The sequence below is a fragment of the Nipponia nippon genome, unplaced genomic scaffold (genome assembly GCF_047370975.1).
Source record: "Nipponia nippon isolate SJK-2023a ecotype South Korea unplaced genomic scaffold, ASM4737097v1 scaffold_2, whole genome shotgun sequence".
NCBI lineage: Eukaryota > Metazoa > Chordata > Aves > Pelecaniformes > Threskiornithidae > Nipponia > Nipponia nippon.
The window spans coordinates 110,452,409-110,479,067 of NW_028262336.1; the positions used below are offsets into that span (position 1 = coordinate 110,452,409).

Sequence of the window (26,659 nt, forward strand, 5' to 3'; positions counted from 1 at the left end):
TCCTGTTCCTTTTTGTTTATTTGAGGATATTTTTGTGCATGAACAGAATTAATGTTTTCTACACAGATGCAACTATTTAAGGAGATACATATTTAATTGCATAAAGATGGATTTGTCTTAATTATTATTTTCATTTTTATTTTTGGAGACAATTGTGTCACCTTGTATGACAATGATTTTTTACTTGAAAGTTGTAACGCTTTGTGGAAAAAATCATTACATAGTGATGTAGCAATCATGATATTCTACTTCTCCGCTGCTGTTTGAAGAATGTAATTTATTATACTTTTGGGCAAAACTGATATTAATTTCAAAGTATTTAGATATGTATATACTTATTTTTGCCAGACTTACTAGTTGAAGGCACATTCATCAGCCATAAATTAGGGACTTTAGCATAATATAGATGCTGTATGTTAGCTGAAGGAAATAACTATGGTCTGTTCATTTAGTGAAAGACGAAAAATTGTCACATGCCTTTGTGCATGTACGTGTGTGTGTGTGCACATATGTGTATGGTAACCTGGTACCCGTTGTTTGCATCTTCTTTTATAAGTGCCTCATTGCTTCAGTTGTAATAAAGCCTTTCTGAATGCAGAGCCAAATGGGCTTTATTAGGGTAGCAGACAAGGTGTTTCCCAAAGTTAAAGACTCTAATGCTGTATTTTGTATGTATTCCAGATCTTCATTTATCATCATGAAAGGAACTCATGCCCTGTATGCCCTTTACATATGGTAAGTGATCACGGAGGTTTCATCTGACCCTGGCCAGCACAGACTTCACTTCTTGTTTGCTTGCTGAGAAAACAAATGACATATTGAGTATACGCTACACAAGCCACCAAGTCAGACCATTCGCGGGTAGAAAAGACTTTATACTTTAGATGGCCACAGAGTCCTTCTATTTACAGCATTAAAACGCACCGTGTTTTGTCCTCTTTCTTTCTGGCCTAGTAAGTATTACGCTTTGAAAGCAATACTCACATATTAACTGGGAGGCTACTACCAGTTGAAACAGTCAGGGCTCCTGTATTCAAAAGGGTGCTGAGATGTATTGTCTAAATGAATAAACATCAGTTCGCATTGTGGAATGGGTGGTAGGCCAAGTCAATCAATAATTTAATTACCAGTGACCCATTTTGCTTACTTCCAGCTGAAGGGGAATTTCTGCATTCTTGCATAAGTTATAATTTATTCAACTTCTCACAGTCAGATGATGCTTTTCCTGCCTTGAGGATGAGATGAACTTAATCCAATATTATAAATGAAAAACAGGTGTCCAGATAGACATTCTTTTCCTCAGAGCTTGCATTGTATTTATTTACCTAAAATAATTTCTAACTCAAAATTTGCTGCCAAAAGTTTAACTTACCTTCTCTTAAGGTGAGTGTGGCTGTGGATGCGATCGCTGCAGCAACAGAAAATGACTGTCAGCAATGTTTTTTTAAAGCTGCAAGCCCTTGTGAGAAGGCCAATGTTCACATGTTGTAGTTATTATTATTATTCATTTTTATTGGGAAGGCTGCTGGCTGAAGCTCCAGAAATAGAACAGGTTTAAAGTGAAGCAGAAATTCTCATTTGTCTCTAAAACCAGGTCATCTTCCAGTATGGAATTTGAAACTGCCAGTTTTTATGCTTTTGAATTCCCAAGTTATTCCTGTTGGATTTGTCTTCATACAATTTTAATATGAACCCTTTGAAATAGGATGCTGGCTGAAGTGTTTCTTTGGCTTGAAAGTCTGCATTTCACTTGCAATTGTTTTAGTTAAAAAAAGAAAAGAAGCTGGATGAGAACAGGTGGTGCGACATACTTTTTTTTATAAGTATTCTGGATTTATGTGGTGTGTGGCATTGTAGTCATCACCACAGTCAGGTGTGTAGCAGAGAAGCATGCATTACATATTCTTGAGAGATTAAACTTCTATTTTATCTGCTCTTTTGATTTCTGATAGTATGATATGCTCCATATAGATGCCCTAACACTTTGCAACAAATTATTGTGCATATATTAATTATAATACTGGCTAGAGATCTAAACAGAAATCAGAATATTCATGTCTTAACTCTCAACAAGGAAGTCAGGAGACCATTCTTACTCCAAACTGATAGCAAGCAACATGGACAGCACAATGGCAGCATTAATACCTCCACCATGCAGATGAGAAACCTATGTGCAGGAAAACGTAAATTATTGTACCAGAAGCACTAAGCCTATGTCTAGACACCATAACCTGGGAAACATCTGAGTTTCTGACTTGGGATGTGCACAAAGGCCATGTCTGGATCACATTTTGGGGTGAAACCCATGTGCATGCCAGCCATCCCTCCCCAGATCCCTGGTTTCCAGAGGAAGGCCGCCTGGGGATGTGAGCTAGGCTGGAGCTACAGTGAACCCCAAGAGATGTCCAGCCTGGCCAGTCAGGGAGCTGGATGTAGATGATGGAGCACCTTGGCAGTCAGGTGTGCTTCAGGCAGAGCCACAAAAAATAAAAATAAAAATAAAAAACTCCAACCTTTACAATGCTAACTCCAGTGCTTAGGTGCAGATCTGTCCTCTATGGGCCCAAATATTTAGCAGGATTAAAATGTTCAAATCATTCTCAATGTGCGGGAACAGTTTTTAAATAGGGTGATGGGGAAATGGTTGGAATAGTTCCACTATTGTCCAGAGCCATTTGCTGGATCCTGGGAACAGCACTTCTGTGCAGCCCCCCTTTTCAATATGCAGAGGCACAGAATAGATTCATTAGGCATTTTGGAATGTGCGATGCTTATTTTAAAAAATAAAATGTCTGCTACATCATGGTGGGTTACTGATGAACTGCTAGATGTTTTAAAACTTCTTGAGTGTATTAAAGAAGAAAATGAAGGGACACTTCAAACTGAGAATCCTGCCTGTAAGCAATGTCTTCCTTTAGTGCTACAGTAGCAGTCACCATTTAAGGACATAAGCAAGATAAAGTTTATGAATAGAGATAATATGGCCTATATTATCCAAATATGGTCTTTATTACCTCTTCCTACAAATACTGTCTTTATGTATTTATTTCTCGTCTGTACTACTTTTAGCATAATGGTCTGTAGCTTTTCCTAAAAGTTTTTATGATAAAGCTACTGCCTGATGTAGAATATTTTATGAAAAGTCTCGTGAGCATTTGAAGCCAAAGCTTTACTGTTATTTGCACCTCAGACTTCAGTATAGCTGTAGGATTTATGCCTACTCAACTAATCACATCTTCAGAGAGCACATTACTTTAATTTAAAAATGTGCCTTGAAATGCATAAATTCACAGATGTTAATGATTACGCACATGTTTTCCCTTATTGCTTCAAAGCCAGCAAAGGCCAAATTCTGCTGTAATTTGTACTGCAGTGATGAGATTTGGATTAATATCAACAGAATGAAAAAAACATATTCAGGGACTTGTTGCTTTTTGCAGATAATGGGGCATTTCTGGACACATCTGTTTTGGAGAAGGAAGTCCTACACTTGAGGCGATAAGGCAGCAGGAGGGTCACTCCCAAATGTAAAGTCAAAGGTGTGCAGAAGGTGAAGAGAGAGGACAGAAGGTACCTTCTGTGCCCCGTGGCAGCACCTGGGTGTTAGCACACTGTCTACGTGTTATGGAAGAGAAGGAAAAAAAGAGCAAATAAAGTGGCGGGTGAAAAACACATTGATACCCAAACGCAACAGCAGTGGTGATGTTTGTATACTACACACATTCTGCTACTGAGACTTCAGCCGTGCTCTCTGTATCTATTTACATCGTTTCATGTGTTTCCATGCATGAATTTTTGCTGTTATATACATTCTAAACAATACAGTTTCCCCATTTCTATAGTAATTCTGGTACCAACCATCATAAGGTAAGACACTGAAATGTGAAAAAAATATGAAAAAGCCCCTCTACACAAATATGTGTGATCATAAATAGTTTAATAACAAGTAGAAATGTGTGCCCTATGAAGAAAGTTTTCATATGCTTTTCTGTCTTCGAAGCTGATGTAAACATATGGGTTTGTTCAAGTTATTTCCTGAACATTTGAAATTGAAACAATTGAAATTGAAAATTGCTAAGATTTTTTGAAAAGGCTGGGCTTCAGAACCCCAATTTGTGGTTGAATATAAGGCCTCTGCTGCACTTTTCATTCACATTAGAAAGACCACTAGACACTAACAATTTTCAAAACTTTAAATTAAGTGTTTAATTACAAAGCAGCCAGATTCAAGGCATCTGCTTCTGAAATTTTTGCTCTAATCTCTGCAATAGCTCTTTTTAAGGGTCAGTTTCTATTTTCTATAAGTGGAATTTAATGTGTGTAGGAATACACATGCACACAAATATTTTTTCTGTCTCTTGGACATCAAAACAAAAAGCCGGTGCCATGGTTAAAGGAACTACTCTAAGGCATCAAGCTGGCACTTCATACAGTCTATAAATTACTGCGTGACTGAGCTCCAACATGAGTCCATGCAACCGGCATGCTAGTGCCGTTTGGGAAGGGCACTCCTCACCCACTCCTCCGTGGTGACAGTTACGCGACGAGCAGGACTCCTGGCTCACCACACCGTAGTTTTGCAGTGATGGCCACAGTCCAAATGCCTGATATACTTAGCATCAGAAAGTAATTCAAATTCTTTTAGTTCATGTCTTTGGTCTGGAAATTTATTCCCCTCTTCAGTCGCTCTTTAATGACAGGATAACATTTTTCCCTTCTAATCAGCCACTTACAAGGTTACTTCATTTCCCCCCTAGGTCATCTAGTGCTAAAGCAGAAGCGTTTATGACTAGCTGCATGCAAATACATGCACTCTGCTTTGTGTATTGCAGTACATCGCTGAGGTACGTTACTGAGGCATCGTACATTCATATTCAGGCTAATTCAGCAGTTTCACTTGGTAACAACGCTATATAGTTACAGAACATTTTCTACCTGGGAATTAAGCAAGATTTTTAAGAAGCTTAGGAAAACAAACATTTAAGTCTACTGACTGTATTTCTCACAGTGTCCTAACCAGAAGTCACTTTACAGAATTTCGGAGGCTGTAAGTAAATAGGGCATTTTGTCACGACAAGGCACCATGTAAGTTTTATGCAAGCTGAAGCTGTTCCCCTGATGCAGCAATGATCTTGAATTAACAGGCTGAAGTTGTTTTGCCATAGTTTGAGACTCAGTTTGATGGGGGAAGAATGCAACAGGAGCCCGGATTCATCCCTGCCGTTGGTGCAAACAGGCTTTAGGAGGCTTGGGCTACAGAGACTCTCTACAGCTTTGACATCTGCCTAAGTGGAGCTCACAGCAGGACTGGGCCCAAAATGACCTGCTTTTCACATTATGCAGTATCACTGCAGGCAAAGGAAGCTGAGGAACCAGATTTTCAGACACTACAAAGGGCACTATTGTGTGAACACTCCAAGGGTATTGAAGGGAGAGGTCCGATCCTGTACGGCATTTTTACAGGTGCTTAATTTCAAACATGAGAATAACCATACTGATGTCAATGAATTGCTTATGAACTTAAAATTAAACACATGCTTTGTTGGATTAAGGCTAGGGCACAGTCTTGCCAAATTTAGCCCCTGGTTCTTTCTAACTGTACAACTAGGCCAACCTGTTCCTCGCCGTTCCCTTCTCCAATGGTGATTAATGTGCAGCGAGTTGGCCTCTCACATGACTTTTAAAATGTAAAAAAAAAAGATGTGTGACAACTGTTGAGATGCTGCATTGCCCAAAACTAACAGGGAGGCTAATATGCTGCCACCTGCACCGTCCTTTCACGTTGATGAATATTGCACAGATACGTGTCGCTTTCACTGCCGTGAATCATTATTCATATTAATAAATTGGCTGGAGCACACCCATGCCTGAAGTCATCTGGATGCCGACCAAAATGCAGCTCACAATATGCTTCAGTGAAAGCACGTGGCAAGCACTGCGTGCAGAGAAGGTATAATGCGTGTCTCTTTGCTCGGGGCTCCCGCTGGCACCCAGAAATTTGCACTTCCATTATAATTCTAAAAGTTACTTTGGAGGGAAGTGACAGTAATTGGGTTTATTTGAGGTCTCATCAGAGAAGGATATTTTTTCTGAATTATTCTGAATATTTGGTCAATGCCATTTTTTCTAGTTCTGGTTTTGTTATTTTTTTTAACTTACTCTCTATTAAAAGAACAACATTCATAACTTCAGTCTTTGAGACGCAGGGACATATAAGCACACACATGAGACAAGAAGGCAGGACTTTGCAAATACCATTATTTTAAATACCTTCTCACATAAAGGAACTCCAAACACAATCACACACTTTGGTGGACAAGCTATGAGCAGACTCTGCTCTCTGCTGGATGTTACCCTGCAGCCTGTTCTTATTCCCGACGGAATTCATTTCAGGGGAAAAAAAAAAAAAAAAAAAAATCAAGTCTCATAGTTAGGTGCTTAATTTTAGACACCCAGGTTTGACTAAGTGGCGTGCTGAAGATGAGACGGGCTGCTGTGGCTGGTGTGCTGCCAGGCTCCAGCGGCAGCCCTGCCGTGCGGGGCTGGGGGGACCTCTCCTGGTGGAAATCGAGGGAGCAACCCTGGGTCCTGCTCGCCCTGGCACCGGCAGCAACGCTCTGCCCGCTGGTGAAGCCGAGTGGAAATGGAAAAAGCGAAGACAAGTGCGAATGAACGAGAAGAAATTAAACGATGCCGTGACTATTAGTTGATGTCGGTGCTGGTTTAAACTCGGGTACCTGGCTGTATTTTAAAAACATATTGCGTGAGAATCCATACTTTTCTGAGTAATTGGTGTCTCTATTCATCATATACATATAATTTTCAGTCCTTCTGGTGACGCTGGAACAGGTTGCCCAGCAAGGTGGTAGATGCCCCATCCTTGGAAACATTCAAGGCCAGGCTGGATGGGGCTCTGAGCAACCTAATCTGGTTGAAGATGCCCCTGCCAATTGCAGGGGGGTTGGACTAGATGGCCTTTAAAGGTGCCTTCCATCCCAGGGCATTCTGTGTGACTGTGTGTGTGACACACACAGTCCCAACAGAAGAGATTTTCCATCTCTGTTTGAGGGACTTGCTCTTTCATCCTTCCTCAGGCAGTAATGCTGCAATTCTGTATCTCTTCCTGTAACACTAGTTTTGTGGAGTTAAAAAAATAATGTGGTTTTATGCTTATATAATTTAACATTTCTTGGTTTCTTTGCTGCATTCTGGATGTTTTTTTCCCTCAAAAATACCTAAACTATGAGTTTGAAGAACAACACCTGAAGTACTTAGAAACGAATAGGTCAGTTGGAAGGGACCTACAATGATCATCTAGTCCAACTGCCAATGACTTGATTCTAGTTTTTTAAAAAATTATGAACAATGCATTTGGTCTGGGAATAAAACTCTTTAGCCATGACAGAACTATCCTTGAGGCAATCTGAGAACAATATCACATACAAATGTACATTCACATACTACTCATAGAGTTTGTTATTATCTTCTAGGATATCTTATGGAAAAGTGAGTCTTCAAGGCAGATAGCCCAGATTCCCATTTGAGCTTCCCAATGGAGAGATAAAGGGGCTCTCATCATTCTTTTTTGGCCTGTTTGTTTATGCGAAAGTAAGATAAAGGAGCAGTGGTTTTGATTGTTTTTAATCAAGAACTACTCATAATGAGGGACGAAGAAGCTTCTCCTACTCAGCTTCCAAAGAAATCTGTTTCAGCCATCTTGCCCAAGCACAGCTGCAATGCTAAGGCTGGACCGCAGGCGGGTACAAGGTACAGCAGGAGGTGGCTCTGCATGCATGGCGGGAGGGAAATGAAGCCATTGCTGTGATGTCTGCCCAGAATTTTAATGGACTGGAGGGACACATTTTCAAGAGGATGGACATGGAGGATCATGGGATCTCAGGACTGCAGGGGCAGGCTGCAGGAGGCCTCTGGTCCAACTTCTTCTCACAGCAGGGTCAGCTCTGAGGTCAGACCAGGCTGATCAGGGCTTCATCCAGTCAGGGCTTGAAAACCTCCAACAACAGAAAGTGCATCACCTGCGTGGGCAACCTGTGCCTCTGCTTGGGTGTTCTCATGGGGAAAGAACTTCTATCTAGTTGTCGTGATTTAACCTTGGCTGGCAACTAAGCACCACACAGTCGCTCGCTCATTCCTCCCCAGTGGGATGGGGGGAAGAATCTGAAGGGTAAAAGTGAGAAAGAAACTCGTGGGTTGAGATAAAAGCAGTTTAATAATTAAAAAGAAATAAAAAAAAAATGTAAGGAAAAAACCCCATCAAAACAACAAAGAGAGAGGAAAATAAAATCCAAGTAAAAAAACAAGTGATGCAAATGAAAACAATTATTCACCACCAACCGACTGATGCCCAGCCAGTCCCCGAGCAGTGGACCCCGCTTCAACCTCCATCCTCGGCTTTATTGCTGAGCATGGCATTATATGGTGTGGAACATCCCTTTGGTCAGTTGGGGTCAGCTGTCCTAGCTGTGCCCCCTCCCAACTTCTTGTGCACCCCCAGCACACTCGCTGGTGGGGTGGGGTGAGAAGCAGAAAAGGCCTTGACTCTGTGTAAGCACTGCTCAGCAATAATGAAAACATCCCTGTGTTATCAACACTGCTTTCAGTACAAATCCAAAACATAGCCCCATACTAGCTACTATGAATAAATTTAGCTCTATCCCAGTCAAAACCAGTACAACAGTATTAACCTCTCTTGTTTCAATGTATACCTGCTGTCTGTCATCCTCCTGTCCTGCACTGTTGTGAAAAGCCTGGCTCTTTCTCCTCAAGCGATCTCCCTGCCGGCACTGGGAGTTGCTGTTATGTCCCCTGAAGCTATCTCTGCCCAGGCTGAACAAGCCCACTCCCCCAGCCTCTCCTCATAGGGCCAGTGCTCCAGCCCCCACCACCTTGGTGGCCTCTGCTGAACTTGATCCAGTTAGTCAATATTTCTCCTGTATTTGGGGCCCCAAATTTGGATGCAGTAATCTAGATGTGGTCTAATGAGTGCTGAGTAGAGGGGGATAATCAACTCCCTTGGTCGCTGGCTCTGCCCCTGTTCACACAGCCCAATATACTGTTGGCCTTTGTTGCTGGCAGGGTCACTGTTGGCTCATGCTCAGCTTGCTGCCCACCAGCCCACAGGGCCTTCTCCATAGAGCTGCCCAGCCAGGCAGAATCAGCCTGTGCTGGTGCCAGAGGCTCTTCTGTTCCAGGAGCAGGACTTTGCATTTGTCCTTGAATTTTATAAGGTTGGACTGTTCCTCCAGCCTGTCTAGGCCTCTCTGAATGGCCTGCTCTCAAGTGTATTCACTAATCCCCCCAAATTGGTGTCATCTGCAAAATTTAATTAGAAATAGATCCATGCATGTAGGCAATGGATATGGCTACAAGATTTTTTAAAGACCAACATGAGCTCACTCTTTCCCTGCTCCAAGTGTTTATGTGGCATCCAGCCTAAGTTAATATACTTTGCCTCTCAGCAAAGCTTAATAGCTTGGGATCAGGACTGTGCTAATCGCAGCTAAATAGCTTTTGGTTCAGAGCACAGGAAAATTGAGCTGTGTCTGCTCCAATGTCCCGTGTGAGTGTAATACATAAGTCCCCCAAAATGCATGTTCCATTAGCTCTGGCAGAGCTCCTGAATGAGGAACTGGAAAGCCTGAAAGATGCGGTGTTGTGATAAAGTGGATCAAACCCAGTGATGGCGAGAAAACTGAAAGTGAGTGTATTAATTAATCTGAATTCACTTACAAGAACGCTGAAAAGAAGTCATTATCTATCACCAAAACTGAGGACATGTTATCCTAGTTGTCTGATAGAACAGCATCACTGTTTGTGATTTCCAGCATGATTTCTGCCATATTGAATAATACACCTCCAAGCCACTCAGCAACAACTCCCCTAGCTTTTGGCAGGCTTTGGGCTGTGTGAGTGCTTATGGGCATCGACAGAGCTGTGCACGGAAGACCTTCCAAGTGCGCTGGCATTGCAGCTGATGGCAGCCCTGCTTCAGGAAGGAATATGCCAAGGAAAGGCCTGTCAGGCTCCTGATACCAGCCTGCAGTAACCTAAACAGATGTTGCAAGTGCAATGTTGGGAGTCAGATGTTACTCAGGGCGGAGAGAATCTGAGGCTTAGGTGAATTGATACTCCCTGAAGAGATGCCTGGTGGCTTCCAGAGGACTCCAGTTAGACCCAGAAAAGTAGGGTGGCTAACAAAATGCACAGACATGAAGGGAATCCATATACATAGGGATGACCAGGTTAACGATATAACTTCTGCTCACCCTTACCTTGCAACCACAGCAGTTTATAATAAAGAGTGGGCATTATCAAAAAGTCAGTAGCTTATGTTGTAAACAGTCAAAAATCTAAACAAATAAAGCAAGCATCAGCCTTAAAGTTTCATGTTATTATGGAGTAGCTAGAAACACAGTGCAGTGCTGCTAGACGAGACCTAGAAACAAGTCTGGTACAAACCCATCAGGCAATCACTGCCTGAGAGACACAGGAGTGAGAAGTACTTTTGAAGGAAAGAAAATATCAGAGCACCTCTTAGAGATGGTGACCCATGAAATCAGTTTTTTCTTGTACACCTGTCTTAGGAAACTAACAGAGAGGAAGATTTTGGGTCTGATGTTTTTGGTGGGATGGGTCTGCTAGGCTCACTTTGGGTCAAATCACAGGCTGTTAGGAAACATCATGAAGCAGCTGTAGAGTGCACCTGAGTACAGTGCTACCATTGAGCCTGAGGGCTGTGACAGCATCAGAGGTAGGTGTGCCACTATGGTCATTATGTTGTTTATCGTTTTATTTATTATGGTATTATTTATTTATTTTATTTGAGAACTCCATCTAACATCTAATCCTTTAAGAGAGTCCACACTTCCTGGTAAATAAAAATATTCCTTGACAATGAAAAGAAGACAGATAGCATCACTATAAGATCATCATGGAAAATTGTTCCCTAATCAGAATCCTCCCCTTACATCTGTGAATGTTTTGACATGCGCTGCAGCCGGTTCCTGCCTGTTTGTGGGTACGTGCCTGGGTGGCAGACTGAACGCCGTGTAGGTGCAGAGGCACCTGGGGCAGCTCCGTTTCGGGAGCAGCAATACCATGGCCAGGCTGGGCTCTGTGTACTCCTGGCAGAGGTCAGCACGACTTCAGGGCTCTCTGTGGCCCATGGCCATTGTGGCCATTGACCGTTTCTTTCTGTTTTGCCTCCTACTTTTTTATGCAGCCAGATGATAGGTAGAAGAAGAGAAAAATCAAGGCCACTTAGCAGCGAAATCCTAAGAGAAATCCTGCTTAGGGCTGAGACATTTCGGCAGATCATGGAGAAATCTGGTCTTCACCCACCTTGGGAACGACCTCCTGAAATGATTGCTTTGGACCCTTTAACTGATTTCAGGGGAAGGGAGAAGGGAAGATGGAGGAGGAAAGGTGGGAGAAGAGCTCCATTTATACTTAACTAGTATGAAACACTAGAGGTCAGAAATAAAAGGCCACTGAGTTGTAGGCAGAGACTAAACACAATAAAACATGAGAGAAACTAAAAAATGACAGGGAGTAGCTCTTGAGCCAGACAAAAAGCAGATAAGGGAAGATGAACAAGATTTTCCCCATGAGTGAGTTGTCTGATAGCAAGACCAATACACTGGTGCATGACAGAGATGAAACAGGAGGTAAAAGGCAAAGCTGGTTATCAAGAAGGTTGTGAAAACTGATTTAGGAAGGTTGTTTGAGAAGGAAATACTTCTTAACTTTATGCTCAAGGATCAATTTCTGCTGAAAAATGTGAAAATGAAATGTGGAATAGCCACACTAAAAAGGAAAAAATGCATGAAAAAAAATGAGTAGAGCATTTCCGAACAAGAAATTAATACTGTCCAGTAGCTTAAAAATATCTTCTGCTTCATGGCTATCCATAGGTATTGCTGATGATCAGTCATATTTTTTCTTCACCTTCCTTTGATAAACAAATCAAGCAGGTTTAATCTCTTCTTTAAAGGTGAATGTCGTTTTTCTAACTGTATTGCTAGGGATTCTCTGAATCTGTTCTCTGCATCTTCTTGGCATCCTGCTTAACTAGGATTAAATCAAAATCACATAGAATCTTGCAAATAGCTCTCACTAATAACTTCCCATTTTCTGTCTCCTGTAGATCACACTTTCCTTCTTCATGGCTCTACCACACCATCAGATAATGGTTATCAACAACCTTTATGATAATGGTTATGATTATCGAATTATTTTATAGCTTTTTGAAAGAAACATATTTATAAATAAAATATATAAAATTACATTCTATATGTTTAGATATAGAATATATACATAATAAATATGCATGGTTTAGATGTGATTTTATTCTTATTTATTATAATAATTAATAATATTTTCTCTGACTGCAGGATGGAGGCAGGGGGCAGGCTTGTTGACACTGCAGTCTGACTCATGCTACCCGTCTGTCTTAAAACCCCAGTTTAACACCCCTCATTTCACACAGCCGCTCTTCTGTTCTGTCACGTTCCCTGGTAAGCAGGTACAAGAGAGAAAGATGAGAGATCCCTGAAATGTTTTCCATACCTTTACTTATATCTGTTGAGGTGTCTGGAAATTGTTACATATGGGTCTTTTCATCTTTCTCTCCTGAGCGTATTTCTTTGGCATGTAAATCATGGCAAATAATGTGTTAAACATGACTCTGTTGAACATAATGATTAATGCTAGCTTATGCCTATCTTACACTCCGTGCAATATCATGTTTAAGAAGGTATTAGCTACCATTGCTTAGGTGAAATATCTTCTCACGTAGGAAAATATCCTTTCATAAATAAACCAAGACTGGAAGTCACACAGGTCTGAGCTGATTACTGAGGAACAACCTGCAAAAGCACAAAACTAATTCTACATAGTTTTTCAAACACTTCCCATAAAGCCCTTCCATGGTAAACAAAGAAAATAAGTCCATAGCAGGAAAAGCTGAATCAGTTATTTGCATCTGTGTTCACCACAACAGAGCGCAGGGAAAGCTCAATACTGGCATCCTTCCAGATGGAAACTACACAGAGTAGCTGCCTTGAAGTGAAGTATGTGTAGAACAGTAGATAAAATGAAGAGTAACAAATTACCAGGGCCAGATGTTTCACCTAGACATTTTAAAAAAGAAGTTCATTTAAGAACTCAGGAATGAAATACCTGAATGACTGTCCATGCTTGTAATTTTTGCTTCAAACACCTTCGGTTCCCACAGGGCTGGAAAGCGACTGACGAGACCATTTTTCAGAAAGGGCTCCAAGAGGGAGCTGCGGAACTACAGATTGGTACGTTCAATATCTGTATAGGACAATTTCACAAGATTTCTAATAAAGAATAAAATTAGAGGACACATGAATAACTACGACATTGGGCAAAAGTCAACAGGACTTTTGTAAGTGCAAATTATACTTCACATACCTACTTGAATTGAGAGAATGAGCATATAGGGATATTGGAAATCCTGTCTACCTAGATTTCCAAAGGCATTTGAGTTCACTGCCGAAGGTTTTTAAGGCATTTTAAGTGGTCACGGGATAAGACCGCATGGCTATCTGTATAGTTGGTTAAAAGACAAGAAATAAAAAGTAGCAGTAAATGGTCAATATGCATATATGAATATATATATGGTACATAGTGTATATATATGTATATATATGAACCCTATACTGTTCCTAAGAAGCAGCGTACATGCAATTCTGAGTTTTACACCGTCGGTCTGAGCACTACAGCCCAACTACCTGCTATGACATGGCTTCAGCCTCCTGTAAGTATCTGCTTCTACAAAGCTGGTTCTTCACGGTCCCACCTCGCTGGGGAGCCTGAGTTGTGGTCTCTGCCAGTGCATCTTCCGTGGCCTTTTTGCCCCTAATGTAGAGTTCTGCCCTTCCATCGGTGTTGACAGAATTAATCATAGAAAAAGCCCATCTCCTGAATTTGAACCCTTGGTGTCAAAGCCAGCTCTTCACATCAGCTGTTCCCCACCTGCCTCAAGGAAGCAGAGAGGGCTGCAGTGCACCACAGTAGTTAATACATCTACTGCCCTGGCCAAATGGGGTCAGTCAGGCTGCACAGCTCTGGCCGGGCTGCATGCCATGGACTGGCAGAGCTGGCATTTACATTGTAGTTAGAGGGTGAATACATCTCATCATTGTTTTTATTTCCCTGCTTGGAATTCTTACTTGATAATTCAGTCCTTTCATGACTCCTCCTACCCAGACGATATGGTAAATTTTGCATTATCACGACAGTACAAATGCACCAAAACATATTTTTCTTATGATTCCATGAATATTTGAAATATGCATATATATGTTTCAATGATGAAAAGTGTAGTTAATCAAAAAGCAGCATGTCAAGCTAATCTGAGCCTAAATTAAATTCTCAAAGGACTACAAAATTCCACACCATTGGTGGTTTTAACACTAATAGCCTAGGCTGGCAACATACTAATCACTCTGGCTCTAGAAGACCAGGCTGGTATTTTAATCACCCGGACACTAATAGCCTGGCCTTGCTGGCATTATAATTGTTATGGCACTAATAGCCTGGCCAAGATGGTATTTTAATCATCCTGGATCACAGCCTAGAAATGTTAATTTTTACCATTTCTGTCTTTTTATCAAGGTTAACAAGAGGTCTATCGCAGATATGATCAATTACAAAATCACTTTTTAACTTTAAAAAGAACCAAACTTAGGAGTCTTGGCACTCACAGTACTGGACACTTTTCAGTTAGATCACCTCTTTCGCGTCTTTCTTCTTTTTTTTAAACTTCTTTTTCCTGCAGCGCCTTTAAACCACATGTGAGTCACTCGGGACAGCTGAAGCGGGCTGTTCTAAGTATTACAATGATCTTACCACAATATCCAACTAAGGCAGTCCCAGATATTTAACCTCATACCTCTCACTATTGTTGATATTTTAAGAGATTAATTCAGATTGTCAACTATTCGGCTTATCTTTAAATGTCACTAATTAGTTATCTGTTGAACATTCATTGACTTCAAAGGGCCCTCTTAATCTTTGCTCTTACATAGTCCAGGTCACTAACAGATGGATTTTGCAGGAAGGTTTTATGGCCAAGCTTCATTTTTATCCCCTTTAATTTGAGGTTGGGAATGCCGGGGGCTGGGGAGAGTGATTAAACAGGAAATTGCTGGTTTTCCTCCAACAGCTGAGGAGTGCGACCTTGCAATGCCTGCAAAAATTTAATCAAATTGTTGAGGACTTAGAGCTCTCTCTGCGAAAATTAACTGTGGTTAAGATTTTGAATTTTGTTTTATATTTCTCATAATGGCTGGGTCACCTTTTCTGAGATTTTCCACAAAGTTAAAGCAGTCAAAGCTCCCTTATAATTTCTGAACTGGGTCCATTACCTAAATGCAATACATTGACATTTGAGGAAGATTTCAGCTCCCCTCATTATCATAGAATTGTTAAGGTTGGAAAAGACCCTTAAGATCATCGAGTCCAACCATTAACTTATCACTACCAAGTCCACCACTATACCATGTCCTCGATTATGGTGATGGCTGTGGGCTGCATGTGGATGATGAAACCATTTGCTTGGCCTGGAGCGCTGCAGTGGCATGGGGTTGCAGGGGTGAGTGATGGCGCGTGTTTTTGGCTGCCCCCAGCCTGGCACTGCCTGGTGGGAGCCCAGCTCTCCCCATCCTGCCACATCCACTGCACTGCATGGTGGTGATCGCCCGAGGGGCGGCTGGGGATGTGTTTTTGTGCCTCTCCCTCTGTGGGCATCGTGCAGAGGCTGCTGACACCGGGAGTGTTGTGTGAGAAGAGGGGTCCCATCTGGGGAGGAGGGAGGTGAAATAAAAGAGGCAGAGAAGTGAAAAGAAAGGTTCTGGCTGAGGGAGTGGGCGGGTCAACTTTATAAGGCATCAGCCTTGGGGGTGACCCATTTGAGTAGCTGGCTGCACTTCACCCATTGCAGAGCCAATAAAAGTCATACCAAACTCAGCAGCAGCGATGAGCCTTCTAATTTTACTTGATTTTTCACAGATGGGATGGTGAATTCATCAATCAAATACTTATTTTTGCCTTTGTTTTAAAATGTCCCTGGAGGGGAAATTTGCCCTTCACCTGCTTCCCACACGGGAAGCCCAGCTGCTCTTTCAGGCTCAGTTTCCAGATACAGGGCTCCCCTCAGCTGACAGTCTTCCATAAGAAGATTGCTAATAATGCTAGCAGTTCCCAATCTATTTTTTCACTCTAGGAAGGGAATTTCAAAGGAGGACTCTTCATGCCTGCTACTTAAAAAGGATTTGAGCACTTTCTGAGAGAATACTTTTAAAGTATTTAAAAGACTCTTTTCAATGTCCTGTCCCCCATTGCCTCCTATTGTTGCGATGCTTCCTGTGTCATCTGTGGCTTCATTCCCAGCCCCCTATATGGATTTTTTTCTGCTTTCAGGGTCTGACAGTGATAAGCAGGGCTGATGCCACCCTGCTGACCTATGTGGCCAGCATGGCCCCGGGCAGTTGCAGCAGACACGTGTGCCCTGCTTGGGAAGTGAGGTGTCGTTCTCAGCATGCCACCCTGTTGGAGGCAATGCTTTCTGCAGCTAAACTTAGGAGCAACACGACAGCTGTGTGAGATCATTGTGCTGCAGGAGCTTATCCAGTGGGGCAATGTTTTGGAGACTGGCACTGCATGTTTTCCTGGCTAAACAGTCTGCTCTGCCTGGTTACAATGTCCTTTTGTTTACTTGAACTCAGAGAGGATTTCTCACTGTGACCACGGTGAACTTTGGTAAAGCTGAGATGCGATGACCAGGAAAATGTGTTTTCCCTGATCTCTGTGCTACAAAAAGCAATACTGTAGGGCCAGTTTTGTTGCTTACTTATGCTCAGTACCTCTTGACCTTTCATGATCAGGACTCTAAATATAAGGATGTTGGCCTCCTCCAGTAAACTGCTTGTGATAACAAAAATAATTTCACTTCCTATCAGATGTACTTTAACATGAAACAGGCTTCTTTTCCTTGCAAGATTAATATATCCTTTTATACAATGCTGCAGATGCCTCTTAGTGTTTGCAGTTGTCATGGTTTAACCCCAGCCGGCAACTGAGCACCACACAGCCACTTGCTCACTCTGCCCTACTGGGATGGGGGAGAGAATCAGAAGAGTAGAAGTGAAAAAAAACCTCATGGATTGAGATAAGAACAGTTTAATAATTGAAATAAAATAATAATAAAAAAATAACAGTAATAAAGAATATACAAAGCAAGCTATGCACAATGCAATTGCTCACTACCCGCTGACCAATGCCCAGCCAGTACCCAAGCAGTGGCCCTCCAGCCATCTTTCCCCTAGTTTATATACTGAACATGACGCCATATGGTATGGAATATCCCTTTGGCCAGTTTGGGACAGTTGTCCTGGCTGTGCCCCCTCCCAGCTTCTTGTGCATCTCCAGCTTTCTCAGTTGGCAGAGCATGAGAAGCTGAAAAGTCCTTGACCAGTGTAAACACTGCTTAGCAACAACTAAAGCATCAGTGTGTTATCAACATTATTCTCATCCTAAATCCAAAACACAGCAGTATACCAGCTACTAGGAAGAAAATTAACTCTATCCCAGCCAAAACCAGGACAGTATCCACGCCTTATTCTATACCATCTACATCATGCCCAGGTCCCACGCTTTCCAATACATTCCAGTTAATCACCACCACTTTTCCTGTCTTTTGATATATACACACAGATACCATTCCCTTAGTCTATGAGCCATCCCTATAAAATGTTCATTGTGTTAATTTAGTCCATGACTTTGGGCTCCATCTCTCATAACAGTCCTTCAGGGCAGGAGAGATGGTGTGCGGTGTTGGATTGTTGCATGCTGAAGCCAGTTCTGGTTCTGTTATCACTGTGCTTTGCACTATTTTCAACAAAGTTTCTTCTTCATTAATCTGAGTGATTCTTACTGTAATACGATTGATATGGCATATAGCCACCGCAGAAGTAATGATATATAATGTTATATCGCAATTAACATCATACAATTTAATTTATTGGCTATTCTCACCCAAAATAAAATCCCCTTGAGGTACATACACATTGGACTTCCTCACCCTCCCGCATTACCTATCAAGTGCATCCAGGTCCTTGAGCAAAAGCAATCCCATGAATGGGTTCACCTTTGCCTGAAGCAGCAATAACCCAGATTGTCTTCACCAGCATATTTTATATGTGCACTACAGGGACTTTATCTCCTTCTACAGTACGTAAGTTTTGATGGGGCGGGGCCAGCCCGATTGGCTGATATCCTGGTGTTGACTAACCAGCTGGCTTTTGCTAAATGTGTATCCCAATGTTTAAATGTCCCACCACCCATTGCTCTCAGTGTAGTCTTGAACAGTTCATTGTATTGTTCTATTTTCCCAGAGGCTGGTGCATGATAGGGGATGTGATATACCCACTCAATGCCATGCTCTTTGGACCAGGTGTCTATGAGGTTGTTTCAGAAGTGAGTTCCGTTATCTGACTCAATTCTTTCTGGCGTGCCATGTTGCCATAAGACTTGCTTTTCAAGCCACAGGATAGTGTTCTGGGCAGTGGCATGGGACACGGGATATGTTTCCAGCCATCCGGTGGTTGCTTCCACCCTTGTAAGCACGTGGAGCTTGCCTTGGCGGGTTTGTGGGAGTGTGATATAATCAATCTGCCAGGCCTCCCCGTATTTATATTTCAGTCATTGTCCTCCATACCAGAGAGGCTTTAACTGCTTGGCCTGTTTGACTGCAGTGCATTTTTCACATTCATGGATAACCTGTGCAATAGTGTTCATGGTCAAGTCCATACCTTGATCATGAGCCCATCTATATGTTGCATCTCTTCTTTGATGGCCTGAAGTTGTCATGGGCCCACCAAGCTATAAGTAATTCACCCTTATGTTGCCAGTCCAAATCCACCTGAGTTGCTTCAATCTTAGCAGCCTTATCCACCTGCTGGTTATTTTGATGTTCTTCAGTGGCCTGACTCTTTGGTACATGAGTTGCAAGGAAAAACAATCACAAAAGGGGTTCTTCCAGAAAAATTGATGCTCCAGTTTCCAGTGGGCAGTTCCCCAGACAGAGTAGAAGGGCTGATCTTACTTCTCATCTTAATGAAGCGACTTCTGACTCGTATTTACAAGAAGTGAGTAATGAATACTATGACCAGGACTATATGGGCCCTGCCTCCAGCCAGGTGGAGGAAAGGGACAACCGGGTTTACTGGACTGTGTGGATTTGATGGCCTGGCACATCAGACCCACAGGAGTATAAGGCTCTAGTGGACACTGGTGCACAGTGTACCCTAATGCCATGAAGCTATACAGAGGCAGAACCCATCTGTATTTCTGGAGTGACAGGGGGATCCCAACAGCTGACTGTATTGGAGGCTGAAGTGAGCCTAACTGGGAATGAGTGGCAAAAGGACCCCATTATGACTGGCCCAGAGGCCCTGTGCGTCCTTGGCATAGAGTACCTCAGGAGAGGGTATTTCAAGGACCCAAAAGGTAGGTGGGCTTTTGGAATAGCTGCCTTGGAGATGGAGGAAATTAAACAGCTGTCCACCTTGCCTGGTCTCTCGGAGGACCCTTCTGTTGTGGGGCTGCTGAGGGTTGAAGAACAACAGGTGCCGATTGCCACCACAACGGTGCTCCGGCAGCAATATCGCACCAACAGAGACTCCCTGATTCCCATCCATAAGCTGATTCATCAACTGGACAGCCAAGGAGTGATCAGCAAGACTCGCTCACCCTTTAACAGTGCCATATGGTCAGTGTGAAAGTCCCGTGCTGGATATGCTAGAACTTCAATATGAACTGGAGTCAAGGGCAGCCAAATGGTATGCCACAATTGATACTGCTAATGTGTTTTTCTCAATCCCTTTGGTGGCAGAGTGCAGACCACAGTTTTCTTTCACTTGGAGGGGCATCCAGTACACCTGGAATTGACTGCCCCAGGGGTGGAAACACAGCCCTACCATTTGCCATGGACTGATCCAGACTACACTGGAACAGGGTGAAGCTCTGGAACACCCGCAGTACATTGATATCATCATCCTATGGGGCAACACAGCAGAAGAAGTTTTCGAGAAAGGGAAGAAAATACTCTAAATCCTTCTGAAGGCCGGTTTTGCCATAAACCAAAGTAAGGTCAAGGGACCTACATGGGAGACCCAGTTTTTAGGAATAACATGGCAAGATGGATGTCGTCAGATCCCAATGGATGTGATCAACCACGTAACAGCTATGTCCCCACCAACTAGCAAAAAGGAAACACAAGCTTTCTTAGGCGTTGTGGTTTTTTGGAGAATGCATATTCCAAACTACAGTCTGATTGTAAGCCCTCTCTATCAAGTGACCTGATTTCAAATGGGGCCCTGAGCAACAACAAGCCTTTGAACAAATTAAACAGGAGATAGTTCATGCAGTAGCCCTTGGGCCAGTCCGGGCAGGACAAGATGCTCTGCACCGCAGCTGGGGAGAATGGAGGGCTCCACCACTACCTGGAGCCTCTGGCAGAAAGCACCAGGGGAGACACGAGGTCAACCCTTAGGGTTTTGGAGTTGGAGATACAGAGGATCTGAGGACCGCTATACTCCAACTGAAAAAAGAGATATTGGCAGCATATGAAGGGGTTCAAGCTGCTTCGGAAGTGGTTGGTACTGAAGCACAGCTCCTCCTGGCACCCTGACTGCCAGCGCTGGGCTGGACGTTCAAAGGGAAGATCCCCTGTACACATCATGCAACTGATGCTACATGGAGTAAGTGGGTTGCACTGATCACACAATGGGCTCAAATAGGAAGCCCCAGTTGCCCAGGAGTCTTGGAAGTGATCATGGACTGGCCAGAAGGCAAAGATTTCGGAATATCGCCAGAGGAGGAGGTGACGCATGCTGAAGAGGCCCCACTGTATAATAAACTACCAGAAAATGAGAGAAGTCAGCCTCAGCTCCTTGGCAGGAAAACACGGATTTTTTTAACCAAAAGCAGCAGAGTCATAGCAAAGTCCAGGAGTTCTCTAAGGAGGCGTCCTCTGTACAAAGCTGCAATACTACTGTGTTTTCTTCCTAACAGTATTTGTTTTCTCTGCCTCTGCAGGTGTAACCCTGTAGACAAGCTATTTCTAGTGCATCTTCTGTGCAGCCAAGGACTGCAGAGGGAAAAGAGAGCTCCAGACTCCCTAGAAATCCCTAATCTCACACTTTCAGCCATTCCTGAAGCTCTCGTGAAGCGCTATGTTAGTATAGCATTTTAAATGAAGACTGACGGGGGTTGGAAGGACATGTTTCTGGCTGTGGGTTGCCGGACCATGGGGAGGGACGGCACTCTGCACTGACACGTGGAATTCAAAGCAGCAGGACTGGCAAGATTAGAAGAGTTTTCAAAGGAAAGTTTCTTGGTTTTCCTTTGAGGACAACCTGATAGGTTAACATGGGTGACTAAGGTGAGAGAATTAAAAATCTTAGAAACGCGTTAAATGGTCCAGTCTTTGTTTCTGTTAAAGGCTGTATCTGAGATCCCCGATTCTTCTGAGGTCTGCTTTATGCAGAGTTGATCACATGAATAGGAATATGAATGTGAAGTACATAAGAAGCTAAATTTTAAAATGTGTCAGTGCTAACAGCTACCCGTGCCAACTTGGAAAAGAAACCAAACTCAGGATACTACTGGTAGCACATGGACTTCTGAGTCTTGATGTAATCAGCACTGACAAAATTAATACAAGGCAGTCCTAAAGAGCGCGAGCATAGCACACTGTTGGTAAAGGAGAGAGGCAGAAGCAGAACAGTAAGGGTATTTACTAAAGCTGCTATACAGACAGAAGTTTTCAGAGGGGACTTCTTCAAATAATGAACATTTAAAATGTAAACATTATTTGACACAACAGGATAGCTCAAGCATGAAATAAATAGGTAGAAAATCTATTTCTATTGTATAAGCTGAAAGAAATGCAAAAAGTGAAGAAATAATGCAGCAAAATGTCAGGAAGTAAATTTGAATTATACAGAACAAACCACAAAATTGGATCTGTTACAGGAAATACTTAGTTTAAATACATGTTATGCCTTGAGTAGCATCTCTTAAAAATGTGTTATTTTGGCCTTCTCTCTTGGTATCCTTCTCTGTCCAATGACTACGCTGCGCCTGCAGTTTGTATTGTGCTCCTGAAACCTAGGGTTAGTCAGGACCATATCTCTTTAAAAAAAAAACACACACAAAGAAAGAAAAAACCCACGCTGAGAAGGGGGAGCTAAAGCCTCTGCTGCATTGGGCTGTCTGGATACATCGGGCTGCAGCAGTGGTCACGCAGCCCTCTGCAGCCTGCTGATTTTGCAAAAGAGGAGGAAGAGGATCGTTTTGCGGTCCAGATGCTGTCAAACACAAGCAACCAATGGAAGAAATGGCACAATGAGCAGACAAGCATGTGGAAGCAGTTTATGAAGAAATAGTTAAATACCGAGCTTTGTCCCGCCGATGCTGTAAGTATGAGCTCAATAGCAGATCCCTTGGTCGCTGCAGTTGTTTGTGGGAGATGTTTTACGGGTATCCCGATGCTTTTAGCAGTTGTAGGTGGGGAAAACATTGACTGTGACACATTTAATAGTGTATTTAGGCAAATAACTGTATTATCTGTGTCTCTACAGGGTTTTTGGGGGACTCGGGAGCTGCAGTGCGCTGGCAGGGTGGGTGAAGCATAGGACTTTGCACATGAGCTTGTTCTCCTTCCCTGATGGCTTGTCTGGGCTCCGCTCTATAGATGTGCTAGCAGATTGCTGCAGTACCACCCTCCCTGTGAGAAGGCCTCTCTCTGAATTTCAGCGCTGCCTTCCAGCACTGGGATACACAATACATTTTTTCATGCTACAATGGCTGACTTTAGTTTAAAAAAATCCTAGGATTATTTGTTACACAAACTTACTTCATGCTCTATTCTTAATTTTTCTTATGTATGCAATTGTAGAAAGCTTATGAAATTCCAAAAGCTTTGTGTGTTACCATTGGGAGATTGGTTCTTAACATAGCTCTCCCAAAGAGAGTGCCAAGTATGATTTATTACTCAAAGGAATGAACGTTTTCCTATCTTTGGTCTGTTTCTAGCTGAAGTAGATGTATGTATTTTTAAATGTAAACATTTGTTCTTATGGAAATCCAATGTCTTGTTCTTTGGCAAATGATTTGATGCTTTTTATTCTGCTTATGACCTAATGATCTAGTACAGCTTTAAAAACAAGTAAAAAAGCAGAGCTAGAGCAAGTTTACTGCACTGTGTTTCTTGGCAAATTTTTTTGGTAATCAGGCAAAATGTTTTATTGTAGCTAAAACTATGCATGTCAGCAGAGTAAAAAACTAAGTAATGAGTATTTTCCTTGTTATTTTATGAGAATATTAATTTTGCTTTCATCTGTCTAAGTACTGCATAAGGCCACGGTGATTTGCTCTAAACCAAAGAATATCATCTATTTGATGGCCTCTGCGGTTGTACCTTGGTACTTACCCAGCTGCTGCAGAAACCGCTGGGAGATCTCACTCCAGTAGCAGGGGAAGTAACAGCGGAGTAGCTGTGATGAGCAGCCTGTGCTGGCGTGTTAAGGAGGATGAGTAGTTGATGCAAGGAGGAGTCTTCTTTTGTGCATCTCCTTTGGGACCTGGCAGAACTGCAGCTCCTGATGCTGATGGCTGCAAGTAACTACACACTTCTGCCCCCATCACGCCGATCACCTCAGTGGGGACGTAAGGCAGAGCCTCCCTTACGCTGAGGAACCCACAGGGAAGTTTTCCCATCATTGATTCTGGAATTGCCCTCACCTTGTATTCTCAGAGGTATTACAGCTCCGTCAGCTGTTTATTTGCACAACGACTTATTATTGTTTGCTACCAGCAACTGAATTATAAGAGGCCCAATTTAGCCCTTAATGAGCTTATAACAAAGTACTGTTACCTAGGGAGTGCTCCAGCAGTGAATGTGAAGGCTGAGGCTGTGGTATTGTCAGTGTTCATTCATGTCCCTTCCTGTCCTGTGTCAGGACTGTCACCCTCCCAACACCAAGCAGCATCTCTGGTTGGAAACAGGATTTCCAAAGACTGAGAGAGTAATCATTTACATTGTCATGTGAGCATTATAAGAATACAAAAAGAATACAAAACCTCAATCCCACACAGAGAATTTCTGTTCCCATGCTGAAAATGTGCAGGACCATCACATAATTTAATTAGATAAAATTGTTTTATAGGCTGCTTACTGTCGTGTGAAGACAGTGGGAAAAGTTCAGCTCCTGTGTACTTCCATTGTTTTCAGCAGCATTACACTGGGGTGAATTTGGCATTTTTGGGGCCAACTCAAAAACCTTTTCTTTCTCCATCCCTCTTTGTTAATTGTTTTCCTGTTTCTCAGACATGATTTTTTATGGCCTCCAGGGCAACCGGCCCAGATTCATAAAAAAATAATATGGAGGATCTAAGATGCCCAAGTTAGGACCATGCTTGCCTAAGGCTCCCTGTAAAGTCAATGGAAGCACAGGAGCACTTTGGGGAAAACTTATATACCACACACCTAAAATTAGCCAGTTGTCATTGTGCTTCACGATGTTTGGGGCTGCTTGGACCCTACTCTCAAAAGCACAGTTTCTAAAATACTGGATGAGTTTTTATGTTAAAATATACAAAAGTGTAGGTTTTTATAATCCAAAAGAGCATTTTAAGAGTTTAAATGGTCTCTAGCTGCCCAGTTTGTATGAACACTTGGAATTGAAAAAATGCATGTCAGATTTTGAAGTATTTGATCTTTTGGAAGATTTAATCTTTTTAGAAATAAGTGTTAATTTGTTCAGCAATATTTTTTGTTATACACACAATTATTCAGCAATTGTTTCTGCCTCAGCTAAGAAATATAACAAGTCACACATCAGTTTGGTACAGTAGATTTTCTCTGTAGATCCTATTCAGATTTTTCTTGTTTAATGTATTTAATCGATATATTTGCATTTTAGCAGTCTTGAATTAAATCTTTAAATGGGGTCATCTAGTTTATTAACATTTTTCATCTTCTTTTTGATCAGCTCAACAGAAGACGGTCATTGTTTGGAATTTTTAGCAACTATGTTGTTGGTTGTGATGGAGGTAGACCAGAGCTGTGTGCGAAGGAAGGTTTCACACTGCCCGTGAAGACCTACACGTGTTTACGCACAAAGAAATGTGCAGCCGTGAAGGTCACACTAGAAATAAATGAGGTTTAGTTGTCTTCCCTAAACTTACCAGTAGAAATTTTCTCCACCCAGGTGAAACGAAAATAAGGCAGCATTTCTGTACAGGCGATGATTACACTCAGGACACGATGGGGCAGGTGTTTTGAGCACCTCTGGTGACCTCTCAGGAGGGCATGAATGTGCCCCAGGCTCCTCTCAGTGGTAAGGTTTGGCTTCTTTTTTCTTACAGGAGAATGATACAGCTGGTTACATATCCCAGTCACCACCTATTTGAGATAAGACAGCTGGTGGAAAATAGTAAAGGTCAGAGCTTTAACGCTCTGGTCTCCCATGAAGAAGGAAATAACAATGTTAGTATTTAAATTATCAGTTTTAGTTAAAGCTTCAGTGAAGGAAAAGGAACAGCTTGTACCTTGTTTTAGGACAGGCTAATTTACCTGGCTGTCTCTTCGTTAGTTGTATATGGTGCACTGTGGAGCTCTCCAGCATTAACAGAAAAAATATTGTCAGGATTTAACTAATGTAAGCTGAGATCCTAGAGAACATGATAGTAGCTTCAGAGTGGCCTGATGTGCTTTACAGGCAGGCACCAGCTGTCACCGAGTCCTGTTCCATAAAATCATTTGCACTATGAAAGATATTGCTAATGTCAGGAGATGTCTGGAGACCTGTTGGGAGAGAAGGTGAATTGCAGTACTGTGCTCTCAGTCCTTGCTTATGCTACCTGCGCTTTCTCCATAAACTGCCCCCTGTAAATCTTCCCTTCTCAAATTTCTCCATCCATATTGTTCTTTTTCTTCATCCCAGGCCAATTCCTACATGAATTACCACTTCTGATCAACTCTCATGAGGTTTTTTGTAACAGCAGTGTCCCCATTCTGCCCCAATCCTCCAGCAGCATCTCACATTTCTCCTACTCCCCAAGGGTGAATTTGGAGGCCCTGGCCATATCTCTGCTGGTAAGTAAGAGAGCTAGGGCAGAAAAATCTGCTCAGGTCCCTAGCTCTCTCCTTTGTGCTCAGAGGTGCAGCCAAGCTCATGCCTGCATGGGACCAGCACAAGCATGTGCTGAGCCAGGCTCTCTGTCTAGAGCAGTCCACGGATGAGACATGGAGCAAGCTGTGCACTGGAGGGTGATTTTTGCACTGTAGAGTGATGTGGAGTCTCTTTCCAGGCACTAACAAGTAATTTTCACCTCAGTACCTTCAAATTCATATTGGACTGGCATTGAAAACACTTCCCTGGCTGTTGGCATAGGCTCGTGTTACCCCAGCAGTCCTGTGCCATGCAGTATCTCAGCCTAACAGTGTTAATCCACCACAGCAAATTAGATTTAAGAGCTGAAGAACTTAAAGTGCTTTCTGGTTTGCTTTGGTTACTTCTGCAAATGCCAAACACATCTCTCT

At 42.5% G+C, this 26,659-nt stretch overlaps 1 protein-coding gene across 2 annotated transcripts in view; it reads left to right on the forward strand.

Moving 5' to 3' along the window:
- The first annotated feature begins 22,331 nt into the window (after window positions 1-22,331).
- Window positions 22,332-26,659, forward strand: part of SACS (sacsin molecular chaperone) — a 66,411-nt gene continuing 62,083 nt past the window's right edge. The window contains exons 1-2 of one of the 2 annotated variants that reach the window (XM_087759347.1): window positions 22,332-22,529; window positions 26,061-26,212. The gene's annotated coding sequence lies outside the window, so the exon portion shown is untranslated. The remainder of the gene's footprint in view (window positions 22,530-26,060; window positions 26,213-26,659) is intronic. The other variant, XM_087759346.1, reaches the window with a different exon arrangement.